Source organism: Musa acuminata, chromosome BXJ3-10, assembly GCF_036884655.1.
Source record: "Musa acuminata AAA Group cultivar baxijiao chromosome BXJ3-10, Cavendish_Baxijiao_AAA, whole genome shotgun sequence".
NCBI lineage: Eukaryota > Viridiplantae > Streptophyta > Magnoliopsida > Zingiberales > Musaceae > Musa > Musa acuminata.
In genome coordinates this window covers 1,936,748-1,960,610 of record NC_088358.1, presented here as the reverse complement: position 1 = coordinate 1,960,610, position 23,863 = coordinate 1,936,748, and positions in this window count along the sequence as shown.

Genomic DNA, 23,863 nt, shown 5'->3' with positions numbered 1-23,863 from the left:
ACTGTAAAATCGGCGTGATCTCTAGTTTGTATTTACTTATTGTTATTTATATTACTGCAAACCATTTGCACTTTAATGCTATACTGCTTTGTCTCCGTCTTACTTATCTCTTCAAGTTAAAATGCAATCGAAACGGTTTTAAACAAAAACGTTACTTTTATCGTACGAAGTTTCCGAAAAGTGTTTAAATAGTGAAAAGTTTATCGCACTTCACCGCTGCCCTAATTCACCCCCCCCCCTCCCCCCTTAGTGCCGCTTCGATCCTAACAGGTACCACCCAGTGTTAGGTGGTGGTACTGCTAGACTGGGCGGTGGTACCACCTAGTGCAATGTCAGTGTCAGACTGACACTAGCGGTGGTGCCGCCCGGACCCAGGAAATCCAGGATGAGATGTTTTTAGGCTCCAAGATTGAATCAACTTGAGGCCTATAAATACCCCTCTCATCCCTAGTTAAGATACACAAGCACTGAGAGTTTAAAAGTGAAGAAGCTCTATAGAAATCTCTTGAGAAATCCCTCCTCTAGCTTAAACTTAGAATTCTATTTAGAGAGGAGTGTGTGTGTTTGTACAGGTTGACTCCTAAACCTGTGAAAAGGAGAAAAGGGGTGTAAGAAGGAGGTTGATCTTCGCCTATTAATGGAAGATTGATAGTGGATGCCGGTGGCCTCGACGGAAGAGGAATCGGCAAAGTGGATGTAGGTCACGACTGCTAGGAAAGAGGTCAGCACTAAGAGGGGGGTTGAATTAGTACAGCGGTAAAAATTACGTCGGTTCAAAAAACCTTCATACGATAGAAACCAATTTTAACAAAAATTGTTTCGTAAATATCTTAACTTGAAACACGTTCGTAAATGTATTAAAAGCAGTAAGCTATTAAAGAGGTTTGCAATAAAGATAAATTGCTCAAAGTAAGATGCAAACCAGATTTTAGAGTGGTTCAGTCGTTGTGACCTACAACCACTTTTCTGATTCCTCTTCCGTCGAGGCCACCGGCATCCATTATCGATCTTCCTTTAATAGGTGAAGATCATCCTCCTTCTTACACCCCTCTTCTCTTTTTCACAGGTTTAAGAGTTAACCTTTATAAGCACACACTCCTCCTAAACAGAATTCTAAACTTAGACTATAGGAGAGGATTTCTCTAGTGATTGCAACAACGTTTTCTCACTTTTAAATACTTTATGCTTGTATGTGTTAACCAGGGATGAGAGGGGTATTTATAGGCTTCAAGTTGATTCAAACTTGGAACCTAAAAATATCTCATCCCAGGTTTCCTAGGTCCGGGCGGTACCACTGCCTATGCTGGGCGATACCACCGCCAGTGTCAGTCTAGTCTAGTGGTACCACCGCCTGACACTGGGCAGTACCACCACCCAAACTAGTGGTACCATCGCTTGTAGACTCTCGAAGGCTATGTTTGGGCAGTACCACTGCCCAAACCGGTGGTACCACCGCCTGACACAATCTCGGAGACTATGCCACGATGGTGTCACCTCTTGGGGCATTGTTTGGGCCTTTTCATTGGGCCCAACATAGTTCTTACATGGGCCCAACTGGCTTATAATTGGGTTCACCTAATTCCAAACTCAATTACGTGCTAACTATGAAATCTAAGACATACTTAAGCTAAACAAGTCCGTAAGTCTTGGTTTCTTCTAGCGAGCTTTCGGCGAACTTCCGACGATCTCTCAGCAATGTTCTAGCGGACTCCCGGCAAGCTCCTGGACTTCACGACAATCTTCTTAGCCAGTTCCGACTAGCTTCTCTAGCAAGCTCCAAGACTTCTCGACTGGTTCCGATACAATTTTCGACGAACATTCGGACTTCCGATGAACTATTGAACTCCTAATAAAATCGCGTTCTTAACTCCGGGACTTCATTTTGCTTCATGTCTTGCTATCATAGTTAATCTTGCACATGTAAAATATACTTCGATCTAGACAATTAATACTCAGCATTAATCATGTTGTCCGATATGTCATTGGTCCCTCGACGCTTCATCTGATTCTTCGGTGCATCGTCCTCTCTTGCGGCCTATTACCCAATTAGCCAGTTGACTCCACAACTCTGATATCCTTGGCGCAATATATGCTCTTCTTGGCCCAATGCCCGAATCCATGGCCCGAAGCCATCTGTTGATACGTCGATCGATCCTTTGGCCCGACGTCCAATCTTCTAACATATTTTCCTCCTGTCCAACATGATTCTTCTTGCTTTAATTGTCTTATCCTGATCGAAGCATCTTGTATCACTCATAACATAGATCAAATCATAAACACTTATCAATTGGTTTCATCATCAAAATACGAGATTCAACAACGACGACCGAACCACTCTAAAATCTGGTTTGCATTTCATGTTGAGTAATTTACTTTACTGCAAACCATTTTACTTACTTATTGTCTTCAATACATTTACGAACACGTTTTCAAGTTAAGCATTTCTGAGTTCGGCTTTTATCGTATGAAAAGTTTTCGGAACCAACGTATTTTACCATTTACTAATTCACCCCTCCTCTTAGTGCCAACCCCTTTCCTAACAATTGGTATCAGAGCCTTATTTTCTCATTTGGTTTAACACTCAAAGAGAAATGACTCTTTTCGGCTTTCAAAAGGGTCACTCTCTCATTCATCCTCCCTTTTTCAATAAGATGGACTACACACATTGGAAAACTTGAATGAGAGTTTTCTTACTTTCTTTGGATTTGAACTTATGAAATATTGCCGAATCTGATTTTAAAAGGTCTTCTCTTCCAATGAAAGATTGGAATGATTTGGAGAAAAAGTATTTTTCTTTAAATGCTAGAGCAATGAATGCTCTATTTTGCGCCTTAGATAAAACTGTGTTTAATCGGGTTTTTTTTATACGAAATGGCTTTCGATATTTGGTATATTCTTGAAACCACACACGAAGGCACAAGTAGTATTAAGGATTCTAAAGTTAATTTTTTGATGCATGATTTTGAACTGTTTCATATGAAACCAAGTGAAACCATTGGAGACATGTACAACTGTTTTACGGATATCATCAATGGTTTAAAAGCACTTGGTAGAAGTTTTTCGGATTTTGAACTTGTGAACAAAATTTTACGTTCTCTTAATAAGATTTGGGATTTAAAAGTAACAGCAATTCAAGAATCAAAAAATTTAAATACCTTTTTGATTGAAGAACTAATAAGGTCTTTAATGACCTATGAATTGACGTGCAATGCATGTGAAGAACTCAAGAACAACCTTCCAAAGAACAGGAAGGATTTGAGACTTAGAACAATTAAAGACCACTCGAGCATAAGCTCAAGTGATGGTGAACTTGAACTCCTCATGAAATTTAAAAGTTTATGAAACAAAAATTAAAGAACCAAAGTAAAATGAATGCAACTACTTGTTATAAATGCAAGAAAAAGAAAGCACTTTGGGATGAATCGAGTTCCTCCGAAAATGAGGAGAAAATCAACAAAGGCGAGGTGGCAAACTATGCCTTAACGGCTTTTGACGATAAGGTAAATGAAACTCCCTTAATTTATTTTGAAATTACATGATGCTTTTAAATAAGTTATTTTTAATTTAGTTTAATTATTTTTCTTAAAAATTGTATGTTTAAATAATATAATAAAAATGTTAAAAAATTAGAATCATGCATATCATGCTAGTAATTTTAAAAATGATAATGACAAATGCATATTTCATGATAAACAAACAAAATGATTTTGAATGCCTTGTGAAATCATGCTTGATATTTTAATGATGAAAATACAACTAAATTTTAGATTTAAATCTAATGATTAATCTTATATTTAATGTGTTATTTTTTTTGTCATGATGATTTTGTTGTAATGATGATTTGAAAGCATGCTTCAAGAGTTTATATTTTGGAACTTATGCATGATAGTTTTTGTGATCTTTTGAAAGTTTTTTTTTGTGTTAATGAATGATGCATGGATTTGAAAGAAAAGAGCATGCTTATACGAAATCAATCACTTAAAATGAAACACATAAAAAGGAAAAAATATTATCATTGGACTTAAAATAATGAATCTATTTATGATATGAATTTTGTGAACCATGAAATTGATTTTGATAAATCAATTTGTATCATTTTTATGAATATCTTAAAAGTGACTTTGTTGATTTAATAAGTTGAATGATTTGAAGATAAATGATGAATTTTCTCTTGATTATAACTTGTGATATTTTTTATATGAAGCATTATCTTGATTTCTCGATATTTGATACATGAGATTTCTCTATGAATCAATATCTTGTTTTTGAACTCCTATGTTTCCTCTTACCATTTTTCTAAAAAAGAGAGATTAATGAATCTATCTATATCCTTTTTATAAATCTCTTGAAAATGATTTTGATTTGACGATTTGAATTTGAATGAGCTTTATCTTGATTTTTTTTATATTTATAATTAGAGATTTCTTATGCATCAATCAAGATATTATATCATTTTTTCTCCTATGGTTCTTTTTGCCAATTGCTCAAGAGAAAATAAATGATCAAAATGTTGCTTTATTGATGAATGTTTGGTACCAACAATCATAAAGTAATAAATGGTTAAAAATATTGATTTAATGTTTGGTATCATAAATGCTTTATTATCATGCATGGGAATAATTATGAAGGTTTTGAACACAAATGTTTGTATCATGTTTGGTAATTTTATGTTTTAAAATTATGCATGATGAGTTGAAGTGATGTTGGTTTAAATATATAAATCAACAATCTTTTTGTCAAATGAATCATGATTTTTGTTAATTCTTGAATTATAACTTGAGTTTCTTTTTGAATCAAGATCATTTCTTATCATGCTTTCTATTTACAAAAAGAAGAAACTTATCAAAAATGAGATATGATCTTTTGACATTCATTTTTGTTGTTTACCTTTGTCATGATTTGAAAATTGATGTAAAGGGAAAAGAATTACAACATTGTATCCTTCCCTTCTATTTGACAATGACAAAGGGGGAGCAAAACTTGCTAGAAAGCAAAATTGATAAGCTTGCACTTCTCAAAAGAGAAGAAAGAATGATGCTATCTTGTGAATTTTGCTAAGTTACACATTTCAAGAAAATACAAAAATGTTGCTATCTTGTACTTTTCAAAAACATGCTAGTTTTGAATATCGTAAAGAAAAGCAAATATGCCAACTTGAATATCTTTAAATTTGCTAGCTTGCACGATGATAAAACTTGATGTTTATTATGCAACGATTTGAACTTGTATGTTTAAACACTTGATAGTGGTACTTCTCCTTTTTGTTGATGACAAAGGGGGAGAAGTATGAAGTTATGCATAAGTTTATGATAACATGTTATTTGGATATTTTAATCCAAGAGTTTTTATCAATATGGCATATTGATAGGGGGAATTTGTTTAAACTCCAGGAGTTTAGTTAACTCCGTCATCAATTGGTTATCATCATCAAAAAGGGAAAGATTGTTGAATCTTAATTTTTAATGATGAAATCAATTGATAAGTGTTTATGATTTAATCTACATTTTGAGTGATGCAGGATGCTTCGATCAGGGAGAGATAATTAAAGCAGGAAAAATCATATTGGGCCAGAGGAAAACATGTCAGAAGATTGGACGTCGGGCCGGAGGATCGGTCGACGTATCGATAGAAGGTTTCGGGCCATGGATTCGGGCATCGGGCCAAGAAGAGTGGATATTGCACCAAGGATATCGGAGTTGCGGAGTCAACTGGCCGATTGAGTAATAGGCCGCAAGAGAAGATGATGCACCGAAGAATCGGATGAAGCGTCGATGAACCAATGACATGTTGGACAACATGATTAATGCTTAGTATTAATTGTCTAGATCGAAATGTGTTTTTACATGTGTAGGATTAACTATGATAGCAAGGCATAAGGTAAAATGAAGTCCCAGAGTTAAGGATGCGATTTTGTTGGGAGTTCGAGAGTTCCTCGAAAGTCCGGACGTTCGTCGAAAGTTCTATCAGAACTAGCGGAGAAGTCTCGGAGCTTGCCAAAGAAGCTAGTCAGAACTCATCAAGAAGATCGTCATGAAGTCTAAGAGCTTGCCGGGACTCCGCTGAAACATTGCTGAGAGATCGTCGGTGTTGAATCTCATATTTTGATGATGAAATTACTTGATATATGTTTATAATTTAATCTGTGTTTTGAGTGACCAGGATGCTTTGATCAGGATTGTTGAATCTCGTATTTTGATGATGAAACTACTTGATATATGATTTAATCTGCGTTATGAGTGACGCAGGATGCCTCGATCAGGATGAGACAATTAAAGCAGGAAAATCATGTTGTGCCGGAGGAACATGTCAGAAGATTGGACGTCGGGCCAGTGGATCGGTCGACGTATCGACAGAAGGCTTCAGGCCGTGGACTCGGGCATCGGGCCAAGAAGAGCGGGTATTGTGCCAAGGATATCGGAGTTGCGGAGCCAACTGACCGATTGGGCAATAGGCTGCAGGAAAAGACGATGCGCCGAAGAATCGGACGAAGCGTCGAGGGACCAATGACATGCCGGACAACTTGGTTAATTGCTTAGGATTAATTGTCTCGATCAAAGTTTTGTTTACATGTGCAGGATTAACTACGATGAAAGTAAGACATGCAGCAGGAGATGAGCCGGAGTCATGACAATGATCACGTTGGGAGTTCGAGAGCTCGACGGAAGTTCGGACAGTCGTCGGAGGTTCTACGGGAACAAATCCGAGAAGTCCAGAAGCTTGCCAAAGAAGCTCGTCGGAACTTGCCAAGTGGATCGTTGCAAGTCTAGGAGTTTGCCGGAAATCCGTAGGAGCATCACCGAGGGTTCATCGGATGATCGACGGAAGTTCGCCGGAAACTCGTCGGAAGAAGCGATTGACGTACCGGAGCAAGCTGCAGAAATTGTCTTAGGATTTATCATAGTTAGCACGAGTGATTAAGTTGAAAATGGGAGGTGATCCCATTAGCTTAATCTTGGGGCAATTGGGCCCCTGAAAAACCCAAATTGGGCCGAATGGATCAACCCATTCGGACCTGGTTGCTGTGGGAGGTGCAACCGCCCAAGCCAGGAGGTAGCACCGCCTGGGCTAAGTCTCCCAGGGAAACTAGGCGGTGCAACCGCCCCAGCCAGGAGGTGCAACCGCCTGGGCTCAGTCTTCGAGCGAGATTGGGCGGTGCAACCTCTCCCGACAAGAGGTGGCACCGCCTGAGCTCAAGTTTCGAGCTCTGCCAAGCGGTGCAACCGCCCCAGTCAGGAGGTGCAACCGCCTGAGCTCGGTCTTCGAGCTCTGGCAGAGAGGTGCAACCGCCCCTGACAGAGGTGGCACTGCCCAGAAGCTCAGTCTTCGAGCTCTACCAGGCGGTGCAACCGCCCCAGTCAGGAGGTGCAACCGCCTGATCCCGGAATTCCGGGAATTGACAGTTTTGAGCTCCAAATTTGAACTAGGTTGGGGCCTATAAATACCCCACCCATTCAGCACTGAAAGGTAGAACTTACACTCGAAATCTTGATATCTTTCTGTGATTCTTAGAGCTCAAAACTGTTGTAAAGACCAAAAGTTCTCCTCCTTCTGTTCTTCAAAGTTTGAGTTGTAAAGAGAGGAGAGAAAACTTCTGTAAGGGTTGTCTCCTAAGCCCGTCAAAAGGAGTGAATCTGTAAAAGGGTGGTTGGCCTTTGCCTATTGAAGGAAGGCCTCTAGTTGACGTCGGTGACCTCGTCGGTGGAGGAAGCCAAAAGTGGAGTAGGTCGAGATTGATCGAACCACTCTAAATCTCGATTTGCATTTCCTTTGAGCATTTTACCTTCACTGCAAACTTCTCAATAGCTTACTGCCTTCTGCGATTTTACGAACGAGTTTCTAAGTTCAGAATTTTTCGAATCAGCGTTTAGACGTAAATCGACTTTTCCCGTACGATCATCATATTTCAATTTACGTTTATGTTTTGATTTCAATCATAACTGTTTACTGCCTTCTGCGATCTTATGAATAAGTTTCTAATTTCAATCTGCGTCTAGACGTAAATCGGCTTTTATCGTACGAACGTCGCATTTTAGTTTGCGCTTTTATTCTGCTTTCCATCATAAACTGCAAACTACCTTCGTAGATCTACTTTAACGTCATCTCGCTTAATCTTAAGTTAAAGTAATCTTAGAATCGGCATTCACATCGAAATTGTTTTTATCGAACGAACGCAGCTTTCGTTTTAATCGCTGAAAAATTTCCGCTGCACTAATTCACCCCCCCCTCTTAGTGCTCTTGATCCTAACAATTGGTATCAGAGTGGGGTTAACTCTCAAACGGATTAAAACCCAAGAGAGATGGCTTACGCCGGAAACCAAGAGGGCCATTCTATTACACGTCCACCCATGTTCAATGGGACGGACTACACCTATTGGAAGACCCGAATGAGGATCTTTCTTATTTCTATGGATTTTAAACTTTGGAATCTTGTCAAAAACGGTTTTTCGAAGTCTTCTCTTCCAATGATCGATTGTAATGATTTGGAGAAGAAGGCTTTCACTCTTAATGCGAAGGCTATGAATGCCTTATTTTGCGCTTTAGACAAAAATGAGTTCAATCGGATTTCTACGTGCGAAACGGCTTTTGACATTTAGCAAACACTTGAAATCACGCACGAGGGAACTAGTAGAGTCAAAGACTCGAAAGTTAATATTTTATTGCATGATTTTGAGCTTTTTCGAATGCAACCAAGCGAGACTATAGGCGACATGTACACCCATTTCACGGATGTCGTCAATAGTTTAAGAGGTCTTGGAAAATGTTTTTCGGATTTTGAACTCGTAAACAAGATTTTGCGCTCACTTTCTAAACCTTGGGATTCAAAAGTAACTGCTATTCAAGAATCGAAAAACTTGAACCAATTTCCACTTGAAGAACTAATTGGTTCCTTGATCACATATGAAATGACGTGCAATGCACATGAAGAACTTGAGAACCACCTTCCAAAAAACAGGAAGGATTTGGGACATAGAACATTTGAAGACCACTCGAGCATAAGCTCAAGTGATGGTGAACTTAAACTACAAAGGAAACAAAAATCAAAAAGTAAAAAGAACGGAACTACTTGCTTTGAACGCAAGAAGAAGAACAAAAATTGGGATGAATCGAGCTCCTCTGAAGATGAGGAGAAAATCAACAAAGGCGAGGTGGCAAACTACGCCTTTACGCCTTTCGACGTTGAGGTAATCAAAATGCCTTTAATTTACTTCGAAATTACATGATGGTTTTCATGATGCATTTTTCTTTTTCTTTAAATTTGCTTGAAAATTACATTTTTAATAATTTAATAATGAAAATGCAAAAATATGATCATGCTTGTAATTTTGAAAATGATAATGAAAATTGCATGTCTTATGTTAATCTAATGATTGTACACCTAGTGAGATTAATCTTATTTATGTGCTTGAGAAGCAAGAATGTATATTTTGATGATTTTCATATTGCTTTTCAATGACGATACATGGCTTTTGTCTGGAAGGCTTGATATTTTTCATTGTCTTTGTTTGTTAAATATGATGTATGGTTTTGACATAAGAATAAAGATTTGAGCATGCTATTATAAAGTCAATCATATAAATTAAAACTAAAGAAGTTTTAGGCATTTATAAGAATCATTCAAAATTATGTTCAATGAAACCTTGCTTAATGTTGCAATGAAAATATTAAAGTTTTGATACTATGATTTGACGATTTTATGCATGAGATTTTAAAGTTATACATGATGATTTTTGTGATTGATGGTTTTATGATGAAATTCATTTTACGATCCTAAACATTGATGCATGTTTTCATTTGACATAAATGAAAAGGCATGCTAACATGAAATCGATCACTTAAGATGAAACACTTAAAAAAAGGGGAGAAATATATGAATTGATGCTATAAACACTATGCCATGATTATCCCATGCTTGCATCATCAAGAGATATATGAATTGATATGATTGCCATATTTGTAATGCTTATATGAATTAATGCTATGATTGCCAAATTTGCATTATGCCATGTTTGCATCATGCGTTAAGATATCAAGAACTTGTATCGTAATTTTACGCATTGATATCTTACCATGTGATGAAATGCTACAATTGATGAACACTTGAAATGTAATCCTCTATCTTATTGATTTTTCAATAAATCTATGCTTGTCATATATGAATTTATTGAATGTAATTTTGAGGATGATTTCAGATTTGACAAATGCTTGATTCGTATTTACGACATAAGATACACTTTAAATATGAATCATGCTTCAATCATGTTAAATGCTTCAATCATTTTCTATCTCTAGAGTTCTCGATTTTGATGAAATACAAGTGATAAATTCATTTATGATATCTTGTAAATCACTTGAATTATGAATGAGTTTTTTATGATGTGTTAAAAGAATCACTTAAAAAGAAAATGCTTTTCCCATCTTATCGAGATTAATGATTTCATGATATTGTGTGAATCTCAAAATTGATTTTGATGAAATAGTAATAACGTTATTCATATTATGAATCTTAAAAATGATGTGATAATGTGAATACATGAAACACTTATGATATGATACAATTCCGTGTATTCATAAAATATTTATCTCATCATCCAATAACTCTTCTTGATATTCCTTATGAGATGAAATGAAATAATGCATGAAATACAAATGAGGAGTTAATGATCATGCAAAATAGGATGTAATGAATTCTGACATTTAGATACCATCGTTTGAATATCTATGTTGCCAAAATGATATATCATGAATGCTTGAATATCATGTTTGATATGCTCATGATGATGATTGATTATTCGGTATCGTGCATAAAAAAAATGAAATGTAATGTTAATGAATTTGTGCATTGAAACTATAATGATGCACAAATAAGAATGATTACTTACCTTTGTCATGATTTAGAAATTGATGTAAAGGGTTTTTCCCTTCTTTTTGACAATGACAAAGGGGGAGATAGATTGCTAGCACAATTCAAGAAAAATGCAAAAATTATAAAAGAGAAGAAATTGCTATCTTGAACATCACCGATAATTGCTAGCTTGAAATGTCAAGAAAATGCAAAAACTTGTTTATTTTCTTGCACATCTAAAGAGAAGATGCAAATGTAACACTTGCCAAATTATTTGCTTGCCTCATGTAAAACATTATCTCTTGCTAGTATAGCATTTTGCTAGCTTGCACTTTGCAAAGAAAGCAAAAATGACACTTCTCAAAAGAGAAGAAAGAGCTTGTTATCTTGAACATCACAAGATTGCCAAACAAAAATTGCAAAACTGCTACCTTGCCTATCTCAAGAAGCAAAACTTGCATATCGTAAAAATTTGCTAGCTTGCAACTTGCATATTTTAATAAGCAAGAGTTGCCTTCTTGAACATCTCTAAATTGCTAGCTTGCAAGTTCTAAAATGTTGCAACATTGCTAGCTTGCATGTTATAAAAGTGCTATCTTGTATGCTGTAAAACTTGCATATCTAAAACTTGATAGCTTGAATGTTCTAAGCATGATGTAACATTTGCTAAATTTTCTGGCTTCAAAACTACATGATGATAAAACTTGATATTATGTTTTTCATGCAATGAGTTGAACCAAAATCACAAACACTTGATAATGGTACTTCTCCTTTTTGTTGATGACAAAGGGGGAGAAGTATGTTGATGACATGACATGTTATGCATAAGTTTATGCATAAGTTCATAATGACGTGTTGCAAGTATTCATGATGAATATTGCAATGACTTGAATTCAGTTTGAATTCAAGATTCTATCAATATGGCATATTGATAGGGGGAGTTTGTTTAAACTCCGGGAGTTAAGTTTAACTCTGTCATCAAGTGGTTGTCATCATCAAAAAGGGGGAGATTGTTGAATCTCATATTTTGATGATGAAACTACTTGATATATGATTTAATCTGCGTTTTGAGTGACGCAGGATGCCTCGATCAGGATGAGACAATTAAAGCAGGAAAATCATATTGTGCCGGAGGAACATGTCAGAAGATTGGACGTCGGGCCGGTGGATCGGTCGACATATCGACAGAAGGCTTCGGGCCATGGACTTGGGCATCGGGCCAAGAAGAGCGAGTATTGTGCCAAGGATATCGGAGTTGTGGAGCAAACTGGCCGATTGGGCAATAGGCCGTAGGAAAGGACGATGCACCGAAGAATCGGACGAAGCATCGAGGGACCAATGACATGCCGGACAACTTGGTTAATTACTTAGGATTAATTGTCTCGATCGAAGTTTTGTTTACATGTGCAGGATTAACAACGATGAAAGTAAGACATGCAGCAGGAGTTGCGCCGGAGTCATGACAATGATCACGTTGGGAGTTCGAGAGCTCGACGGAAGTTCGGACAATCGTCGGAGGTTCTGCGGGAACAAATCCGAGAAGTCCAGAAGCTTGCCAAAGAAGCTCGTCGGAACTTGCCAAGTGGATCGTCGCAAGTCCAGGAGTTTGCCGGATGTCTGCAGGAGCATCACCGAGGGTTCATCGGATGATCGACGGAAGTTCACCGGAAACTCGCCGGAAGAAGCGATTGACGCACCGAAGCAAGCTGCAGAAATTGTCTTAGGATTTATCGTAGTTAGCATGAATGATTAAGTTGAAAATGGGAGGTGATCCCATTAGCTTAATCTTGGGGCAATTGGGCCATTGAAAAACCCAAATTGGGCCGAATGGATCAACCCATTCGGACCCTGGTTGCTGTGGGAGGTGCAACCGCCCAAGCCAGGAGGTAGCACCGCCTGGGCTAAGTCTCCCAGGGAAACTGGGCGGTGCAACTGCCCCAGCCAGGAGGTGCAACCACCTAGGCTCAGTCTCCGAGCGAGACTGGGCAGTGCAACCTCTCCTGACAAGAGGTGGCACCGCCTGAGCTCAAGTTTCGAGCTCTACCAGGCGGTGCAACCGCCCTAGTCAGGAGGTGCAACCGCCTGAGCTCGGTCTTCGACTCTGGCAGAGAGGTGCAACCGCCCCTGACAGAGGTGGCAGCGCCCAGAGGCTCAGTCTTCGAGCTCTACCAGGCGGTGCAACCGCCCTAGTCAGGAGGTGCATAAGTATGTTGATGACATGACATGTTATGCATAAGTTTATGCATAAGTTCATAATGACGTGTTGCAAGTATTCATGATGAATATTGCAATGACTTGAATTCAGTTTGAATTCAAGATTCTATCAATATGGCATATTGATAGGGGGAGTTTGTTTAAACTCCGGGAGTTAAGTTTAACTCCGTTATCAAGTAGTTGTCATCATAAAAAAGGGGGAGATTGTTGAATCTCGTATTTTGATGATGAAACTACTTGATATATGATTTAATCTATATTTTGAGTGACGCAGGATGCCTCGATTAGGATGAGACAATTAAAGCAGGAAAATCATGTTGTTCCGGAGGAACATGTCAGAAGATTGGACGTCGGGCCGGTGGATCGGTCGACGTATCGACAGAAGGCTTCGGGCCAAGAAGAGCGGGTATTGTGCCAAGGATATCGGAGTTGCGGAGCCAACTAGCCGATTGGGCAATAGGCCACAGGAAAGGACGATGCGCCGAAGAATCGGACGAAGCGTCGAGGGACCAATGACATGCCGGACAACTTGGTTAATTGCTTAGGATTAATTGTCTCGATCGAAGTTTTGTTTATATGTGCAGGATTAACTACGATGAAAATAAGACATGCAGCAGGAGTTGCGTCGGAGTCATGACAAAGATCACGTTGGGAGGTCGAGAGCTCGACGGAAGTTCGGACAGTCGTCGGAGGTTCTGCGGGAACAAATCCGAGAAGTCCAGAAGCTTGCCAAAGAAGCTCGTCGGAACTTGCCAAGTGGATCGTCGCAAGTCCAGGAGTTTGCCGGAAGTCCACAGGAGCATCACCGAGGGTTCATCGGATGATCGACGGAAGTTCGCCAGAAACTCGCCGAAAGAAGCGATTGACGCACCGGATCAAGCTGCAGAAATTGTCTTAGGATTTATCGTAGTTAGCATGAATGATTAAGTTGAAAATGGGAGGTGATCCCATTAGCTTAATCTTGGGGCAATTGGGCCCCTGAAAAACCCAAATTGGGCCGAATGGATCAACCCATTCGGACCCTGGTTGCTGTGGGAGGTGCAACCGCCCAAGCCAGGAGGTAGCACCGCCTGGGCTAAGTCTCCCAGGGAAACTGGGCGGTGCAACCGCCTAGGCTCAGTCTCCGAGCGAGACTGGGTGGTGCAACCTCTCCTGACAAGAGGTGGCACCGCCATAGCTCAAGTTTCGAGCTCTGCCAGGCGGTGCAACCGCCTTAGTCAGGAGGTGCAACCGCCTGAGCTCGGTCTTCGAGCTCTGGCAGAGAGGTACAACCACCCCTGACAGAGGTGGCACCGCCCAGAGGCTCAGTCTTCGAGCTCTGCTATGCGGTGCAACCACCCCAGTCAGGAGGCGCAACCGCCTGATCCCGGAATTCCGGGAATTGACAGTTTTGAGCTCAAAATTTGAACTGGGTTGGGGCCTATAAATACCCCACCCATTCAGCATTGAAAGGTAGAACTTACACTCGAAATCTTGATATCTTTCTGTGATTCTTAGAGCTCAAAACTGTTATAAAGACCAAAAGTTCTCCTCCTTCTGTTCTTCAAAGTTTGAGTTGTAAAGAGAGGAGAGAAAACTTCTGTAAGGGTTGTCTCCTAAGCCCATCAAAAGGAGTGAATCTGTAAAAGGTTGGTTGGCCTTCGCCTATTGAAGGAAGGCCTCTAGTTGACGTCGGTGACCTCGTCGGTGGAGGAAGCCAAAAGTGGAGTAGGTCAAGATTGACCGAACCACTCTAAATCTCGGTTTGCATTTCTTTTGAGCATTTTACCTTCACTGCAAACGTCTCAATAGCTTACTGCCTTCTGCGATTTTACGAACGAGTTTCTAAGTTCAGAATTTTTCGAATCTACGTTTAGACGTAAATCGGCTTTTCTCGTACGATCATCATATTTCAGTTTACGTTTACGTTTTGATTTCAATCATAACTGTTTACTGCCTTCTGTGATCTTACGAATAAGTTTCTAAGTTCAATCTGCGTTTAGACGTAAATCGACTTTTATCGTATGAACGTCGCATTTTAGTTTGCGCTTGTATTCCGCTTTCTATCATAAACTACAAACTGCCTTCGTAGATCTACTTTAACGTCATCTCGCTTAATCTTAAGTTAAAGTAATCTTAGAATCGGCTTTCACATCGAAATCATTTTTATCGAACGAACGCAGCTTTCGTTTTAATCGCTGAAAAATTTCCGCTGCACTAATTCACCCCCCCCTCTTAGTGCTCTTGATCCTAACAAGGATGAGACAATTAAAGCTAGAAAATCATGTTGTGCCGGAGGAACATGTCAGAAGATTGGACGTCGGGCTGATGGATCGGTCGATGTATCGACAGAAGGCTTCGGGCCGTGGACTCGGGCATCGGGCCAAGAAGAGCAGGTATTGTGCCAAGGATATCGGAGTTACGGAGTCAACTTGCCGATTGGGCAATAGGCTGCAGGAGAGGACAATGCGCCGAAGAATCGGACGAAGCGTCGAGGGACCAATGACATGCCGGACAATTTGGTTAATTGCTTATGATTAATTGTCTTGATCAAAGTTTTGTTTTAAGTGTGCAAGATGAACTATGATGGAAGAAAGATATGCAGCAGGAGTTGCGCCGGAGTCAAGACAATGATCACGCTGGGAGTTCAAGAGTTCGACGGAAGTTCGGTCAATCGTCGGAGGTTCTACGGGAACAAATCCGAGAATTCCATGAGCTTGCCAAAGAAGCTCGTCGGAACTCGCCAAGTGGATCGTTGCAAGTCCAGGAGTTTGCCGGAAGTCCGCAGGAGCATCACCGAGGGTTCTTCGGATGATCGACGGAAGTTCGCCGGAAGCTCGCCGGAAGAAGCGATTGACGCACCGGAGCAAGTTGCAGTAAATGTCTTAGGGAATATCGTAGTTAGCACAATGATTAAGTTGGAAATGGGAGGATATCCCATTAACTTAATCTTGGGGCAATTGGGCCCCTGAAAAACCCAAATTGGGCCGAATGGATCAACCCATTCGGACCCTGATTTCTGCCAGGCGGTTGAACCGCCTAAGCCAGGCGGTGGCACCACCTGGGCTCAGTCTCTGAGCGAGACTGGGCGGTGCAACCACCCCAGCCAAGAGGTGGCACCGCTTGGGCTCGGTCTCCGAGCTTTGGTTGAGCGGTGCAACCGCCTTAGTCAGGCGGTAGCACTGCCTGAGCTCGGTCTTCGAGCTCTGGCAGGAGGTGCAACCGCCCCTGACAGAGGTGGCACCGCCCAGAGGCTCAGTCTTCGAGCTCTGCCAGGCGGTGCAACCGCCAGATCCCGGAATTCCGGGAATTGATAGTTTTGAGCTCCAAATTCAAACTGGGTTGGGGCCTATAAATACCCCACCCATTCAGCACTGAAAGGGCAACAAAAAACACACCGAAATCCTGATCTTATTTTGTGATTCTTAGAGCTCAAAATTGTTGTAAAGGCCAAAAGTCCTTCTCCCTCTTTTCTTCCAAGTTCTGATCTTTAAAGAGAGGAGAGAAAATTCTGTAAGGGTTGTCTCCTAAGCCCGTCAAAAGGAGTGAAACTGTAAAAGGGTGGTTGGCCTTCGTCTATTGAAGGAAGGCCTTTAGTGGACGTCGGTGACCTCGTTGGTGGAGGAAGCCAAAAGTGGAGTAGGTCAAGATTGACCGAACCGCTCTAAATCTCGGTTTGCATTTACTTTGAGCATATTATCTTTACTGCAAACCTCCTCAAAAGCTTACTGCTTTCTGCGCATATATGATTGGGTTTCAAGCTTTGCACTTTCCGAATCGACGTTTAGACGTAAATCAGTTTTATCGTACGATCATCATATTTCAGTTTGTGCTTATGTTTTGATTTCTATCATAACTGCAAACTGCCTTTATGTCCTTGCTTTAACTGCATCTCGCTTAATCAAAAGTTAAAGTGATTTACGAATCGGCTTTCTTACTGAAATCACTTTTATCGTATGAACACATTTTTAATCGTCGAAAGTTTTCCGCTGCACTAATTCACTCCCCCCCCCCCCCCCTCTTAGTGCTCTTGATCCTAACAATTGGTATCAGAGCCCGGTATTTCTCATTTCGGATTTACACCTGAGAGAAATGGCTCTTCATGGCTTTCAAGAGGTTTATTGGTTGTTCGTCCATCGTTGTTTAACGGATTGGACTACACTTATTGGAAAACTCGAATGAGAGTTTTCTTGATTTCTATGAATTTGGATTTATGGAATATCATTGAAAATAGTTTTCAACTTCCCTCCAAACCGATGAACGAATGATTGGATTTGGAGAAGAAGTATTTTTCTTTAAACGCAAAGGCTATGAATGCCTTATTTTGCGCTTTGGACAAAAATGAGTTCAATCGGATTTCTACGTGCGAAACGGCTCTTGACATTTGGCGAACACTTGAAATCACGCACGAGGGAACTAATAGAGTCAAAGACTCGAAAGTTAACATTTTATTGCATGATTTTGAGCTTTTTCGAATGCAACCAAGCGAGACTATAGGCGACATGTACACCCGTTTCACGGATGTCGTCAATAGTTTAAGAGCTCTTGGAAAATATTTTTCGGATTTTGAACTCGTAAACAAGATTTTGCGTTCTCTTTCTAAGAAGTGGGATTCAAAAGTAACTGCAATACAAGAAGCTAAAAACCTAAACAACTTACCACTTGAAGAACTAATTGGTTCGTTGATGACATATGAAATGGTGCACAATGCACATGATGAACAAAATCACCTTCCAAAGAACAGGAAGGATTTGGAACTCCGGACAAATGAATACCACTTGAGCGATGACTCAAGTGATGAGGACAATGATGAACTTGAACTTCGAACACTAAATCTTAATATGTTTATTAAACAAAAATCTAAAATAAACAATAAACTTGAACGAAGGAAGAGGCCAAAAAAGAAAAACACAAAGTGGGATGAATCGAGCTCCTCTGAAGACGAGGAGAAAATTAAGAAAGGCGAGGTGGCAAACTACGCCTTAATCGCTTTCAATGATGAGGTAATCGAAATCCCCCTAATTTATTTTGAAATTACTTGATGCTTTCATGATGTATTTTCTTTTTTAGTTTAGAATTAATTTTCTTAAAAATTACATGTTTAAAAAAAAAATTATGATCATGCTAAGTAATTTTGAAAATGATAATATTGCATATTTTATGATAAACAAATAAAATGATCTTGATTGAAAATATGAAATCATGGTTAAGAAGTAATAATGTGTATTACGTTGATTTCCATTGTTATTTCTTGATTTTGATTAAAAAAATCATGTTTGATTTGGAGAAATGCATAATGATGAAATTAAATATTTTGATTAACAATTTTATGCATGAGATTTTAAGCTATACATGATGATAAGCATGTGTTATTTTCATGAGTGTATTTGAAAAACTATGGCAAAAATGTGCTCGAATGCATGAACTTGTTAAGATTATTTTTCGGACTTTCTTGATTCATTGTTCAAATCTCTTAATTGCCATGATGATTTTACACTGTTACATGCCTTAATAACATGTTGGAAATTATGTGTTTTGGATACAAAATTTTTATGATCATGAGCATGTGTTATCTTCATGATTGAACTTAAAAATCTGTAGCAAAACCTTGTCCGAATGCATGAAAGTGTTAAATTTTATTTTCGGATTTTCTTGATCATAATAATTCATTTTTGAGAATCTATTGATCTTGATGGTTTTATGATGAAATTCATTTTTCGATCCTAAATGTTGATGCATGTTTAACATAAATGAAAAAGCATGCTAACATGAAATCAATCACTTAAAATGAAATAATTAAAAAAAAGGAGAAAATATATTATCAATGAAATCATGAATCTACTTATGTTACGAATTTTGTGAACCATAAAAATGATTTTTGGTGATTTGAATTTGAATGAGTCATGATCTTGGTTCCGTGATATTTACAAATTAAGATTTATAATGAATCAAGATTTTTTCATTAATCGTTCTCCTAAGATTTTCTTTTGATTAATTATGGAGTAGGTTTTTCAAAAAGAAACCATGTCTTTTGGTATTCACATGTTCTAATCTTTCATGATATGATTTTTATGCAATTCCTTGTATTCATGAAATGTTTATCTCATCACCTAATAATTCTTCTTGATATTCCTCATGTGATGATAAGAATACATGAAATATTCATTAATTTATTTTGATGTATACAAATAAGAAGTTTCGATCATGTTTGGTAGAATGTAATTTGACAAATTTGGTACCATCATGTTGCAAAATAAATGATCATGCATTAATGATGATTGTATATTTTATAATTTGGCATGATGCATGCAATGATGAAATATTCATGAATTTGAAATGATGCATGCAATACTTATGACAATGATGTACATGATGTATTGCATATGATATGTATCATGAATGCTTTAAATGATGAATGTTTGGTATCATGATCAACATGTTGATAAATACTTAAAAATTTTAATGTTTGAGTATCATGTATGATATACCTATTAATGATGATTGATTTATTTTTCGGTATCGTGCATGAAAAATAAGGTTTTTGAAATTGTGTATATTTTAATTTGAATATATAAGGATGCACAAGTAAAATTGATACTTACTTTGTCATAATCTGAAAATTGAAAAAAAGGGTCTTCCCTTCTTTTTGACAATGACAAAGGGGGAGCAAGAATTTCTAGCGTGAAAAAAGCAAAAATTACACTCCTCTAAAGAGAAGATGCAAATGTAACACTTGCCAAATTGTTTGCTTGCCTCATGTAAAACATTATCTCTTGCTAGTTTGGCATTTTGCTAGCTTGCACTTTGCAAAGAAAGCAAAAATGACACTTCTCAAAAGAGAAGAAAGAGCTTGTTATCTTGAACATAACAAGCTTGCCAAACAAAAATTGCAAAAGTACTATCTTGCCTATCTCAAGAAGCAAAACTTGCAACTTGCACATTGCAATAGGAAGCAAGAATCATAAGCTTACACAAGAAAGCTATCTTGCATTTGCTTTCAAAATTTTTGCTAGCTTATATGTAGTAAAACTTGCATATCGTAAAAATTGCTAACTTATAGTATAAAGAGAAACAAATAGTTGCTATCTCAAGAAAATTAAACATGCTAAACTTACACCTTGCAATGGAAGCAAAATTGCGAGCTCAAACATTGCAAAGGAAGCAAAAATTTGCTAGCTTGCAACTTGCATATTTCAAGAAGCAAGAGTTGCCTTCTTGAACATCTCTAAATTGCTAGCTTGCAAGTTCTAAAATGTTGTAACATTGTTAGCTTGCATGTTCTAAAAGTGCTATCTTGTATGCTGTAAAACTTGCATATCTAAAACTTGATAGCTTGAATGTTCTAAGCATTATGTAACATTTACTGAATTTTCTGGCTTCAAAACTGCATGATGATAAAACTTGATATTATGTTTTTCATGCAATAAGTTAAACTAATATTCCACACACAGGAATAGTTGGACTTTTCCGTTTTGTTGATGACAAAGGGGGAGAAGTATGATGTTATGCATAAGTTTATGCATAAGTTCATGATGACGTATTGCAAGATTCATGACGAATATTGCAATGACTTAAATTCAGGTTGAATTTAAGATTCTATCAATATGGCATATTGATAGGGGGAGTTTGTTTAAACTTCGGGAGTTAAGTTTAACTCCGTCATCAAGTGGTTGTCATCATCAAAAAGGGGGAGATTGTTGAATCTCATATTTTGATGATGAAACTACTTGATATATATTTATGATTTAATCTGCATTTTGAGTGACGCAGGATGCTTTGATGACAATTAAAGCAGGAAAATCATGTTGTGCCGGAGGAACATATCAGAAGATTGGACGTCGGGCCGGTGGATCGGTCGACGTATCGATAGAAGGCTTCGGGCCGTGGACTCGGGCATCAGGCCAAGAAGAGCGGGTATTGTGCCAAGGATATCGGAGTTGCGGAGTCAACTGTCCGATTGGGCAATAGGCTGCAGGAGAGGACGATGCGCCGAAGAATCGGACGAAGCATCGAGGGACCAATGACATGCCGGATAACTTGGTTAATTTCTTAGGATTAATTGTCTCGATCGAAGTTTTGTTTTAAGTGTGCAGGATTAACTATGATGGAAGAAAGACATGCAGCAGGAGTTGCGCCGGAGTCAAGACAATGATGACACTGGGAGTTCAAGAGTTTGACGGAAGTTCGGACAGTCGTCGGAGGTTCTGCGGGAACAAATCCGAGAAGTCCATGAGCTTGCCAAAGAAGCTCGTCGGAACTCACCGAGTGGATTGTCGCAAGTCCAGGAGTTTACTGGAAGTCCGTAGGAGCATTACCGAGGGTTCATCGGATGATCGACGGAAGTTCGCCGGAAGCTCGCCGGAAGAAGCGATTGAAGCACCGGAGCTAGTTGCAGTAAATGTCTTAGAGAATATCGTAGTTAGCACAATGATTAAGTTTGAAATGGGAGGTGATCCCATTAACTTAATCTTGGGGCAATTGGGCCCTTGAAAAACCCAAATTGGGCCGAATGGATCAACCCATTCGGACCCTGATTTCTACCAGGCGGTTGAACCGCCCAAGCCAAGCGGTGGCACCGCTTGGGCTCAGTCTCCGAGCGAGACTGGGCGGTGCAACCGCCCCAGCCAAGAGGTGGCACCGCCTGGGCTCGGTCTCCGAGCTCTGGCTGAGCGGTGCAACCGCCTCAATCAGGCGGTGGCACCGCCTGAGCTCGGTCTTCGAGCTCTGGCAGGAGGTACAACCGCCCCTGACAGAGGTGGCACCGCCCAAAGGCTCAGTCTTCGAGCTCTGCCAGGCGGTGCAACCGCCAGATCCTGAAATTCCTGGAATTGACATTTTTGAGCTCCAAATTCAAACTGTGTTGGGGCCTATAAATACCCCACCCATGTTAGGATCGAGAGCACTAAGAGGGGGGGGGGGTGAATTAGTGCGGCGGAAATCTTTCAGCGATTAAAATCGAAAGCTGCGTTTGTTCGATAAGAATTATTTCGATGCAAAAGCCGATTCTAAGATTACTTATGATTGAGTACAGTTTACGTCTAAACACAGTTTGCGTCTAAGCGCAGTTTATGAAGTTTGCGTCTAAATGTAGTTTGTGTCTAAATACAGATTGCGACTAAGCGCAGTTTGCATCTAAGTGCAGTTTGCGTCTTAGGCTCAGATTGCGTTTAAGCGTAGTTTGCACAGTTTGCGTCTAAGCACAGATTGCGTCGAAGCTCAGATTGCGTCTAAGCGCAGTTTGCATTTAAGCGCAGTCTGCGTCTTAAGCGCAGATTACGTCTAAGTGTAGTTTGCGTCTAAACACAGTTTTACATCAAAACGTAGATTCGGAAAGATTTGAACTTAGACACTCGTTCGTAAAAGCGCAGAAGTCAGTTTGCAGTTATAAATGGAATGTAAATGTAAACTGCAGAGAAACTCGTTCGTAAAAGCGCAGAAATCAGTTTGCAGTTATAAACAGAATCAAGACGTAAACGTAAACTGCAAAGAAACTCGTTCGTAAAAGCGCAGAAGACAGTTTGCAGTTATAAATAGAATCAAAACGTAAGTGTAAACCGCAATGTAGAGATCGAATGAAAACACCGATTAACGTCTGAATGCAGATTCGGAAAGAACAGAACTTAGAAACTTGTTCATAAAAGCGCAGAGAGCAGTAGCTATGTAGGAGGTTTGCAGTAATGATAAAGTGCTCAAAATAAAAGCAAACCAGAGATTTAGAGTGGTTCGGTCAGTCTTGACCTACTCCACTTTTGGCTTCCTCCACCGACGAGGTCACCGACGTCAACTAGAAGCCTTCCTTCAATAGGCGAAGGCCAACTACCCTCTTACAGATTCACTCCTTTTGACGGGCTTAGGAGACAACCCTTACAGAAGTTTTCTCTCCTCTCTTTATAACTCAAACTTGAAGAATAGAAAGAGGAGAACTAGCAGTTTTGAGCTCTAAGAAACACAAAAAGATAGCAAGATTTCGAGTGTGTGTTCTGTGATTTCAGTGTTGAATGGGTGGGGTATTTGTAGGCCCCAACCCAGTTCAAATTTGGAGCTCAAAATGATCAAATCCCGGAATTCCGGGATTAGGCGGTTGCACCTCCTGACTGGAGAGGTTGCACCGCCTGGCAGAGCTCGAGGACTGAGCCCAGGCGGTTGCACCTCTCTATCAAGGGCGGTTGCACCACCTGAGTCTGGCTCGGAGACTGAGCCCCAGGCGGTGCCACCTCTTGACTGAGGCGGTTGCACCTCTCTGCCAGAGCTCGAAGATCGAGCTCAAGCGGTGCCACCTCTCTGTCATGGAGGTTGCACCGCCCAGTCTAGCTCGAAGACTGAGCTCAGGCGGTGCCACGTCCTAGCTGGGGCGGTTGCACTGCCCAGTCTCGCTGGGAGGCTTAGCCCAGGCGGTGCCACCTCCTGGCCTAGGCGGTTGCACCTCCTGGTGCAATCAGGGTTCGAATGGTTAGCTCCATTCGGCCCAATTTCAGTCTTTCAGGGGCCTAATTGCCCCAAGATTAAGCTATTGGGATCACCTCCCATTTTCCAACTTAATCAATGTGCTAACTACGATTAGATCTATGACAATTTCTGCAGCTTTGCTTCGGTGCGTCAATCGCTTCTTTCGGCGAGTTTCCGACGAACTTCCGTCGATCATCCGATGAACCCTCGGTGATGCTCCTGTGGACTTCCGGCAAACTCTTGGACTTTGCGACGATCCACTTGGCGAGTTCCGACGAGCTTCGCTTGGCAAGCTTCTGGACTTCTCGGATCTGTTCTCGCAGAACCTCCGACGACCGTCCGAACTTCCGTCGAACTCTCGAACTCCCAACGTGATCATGA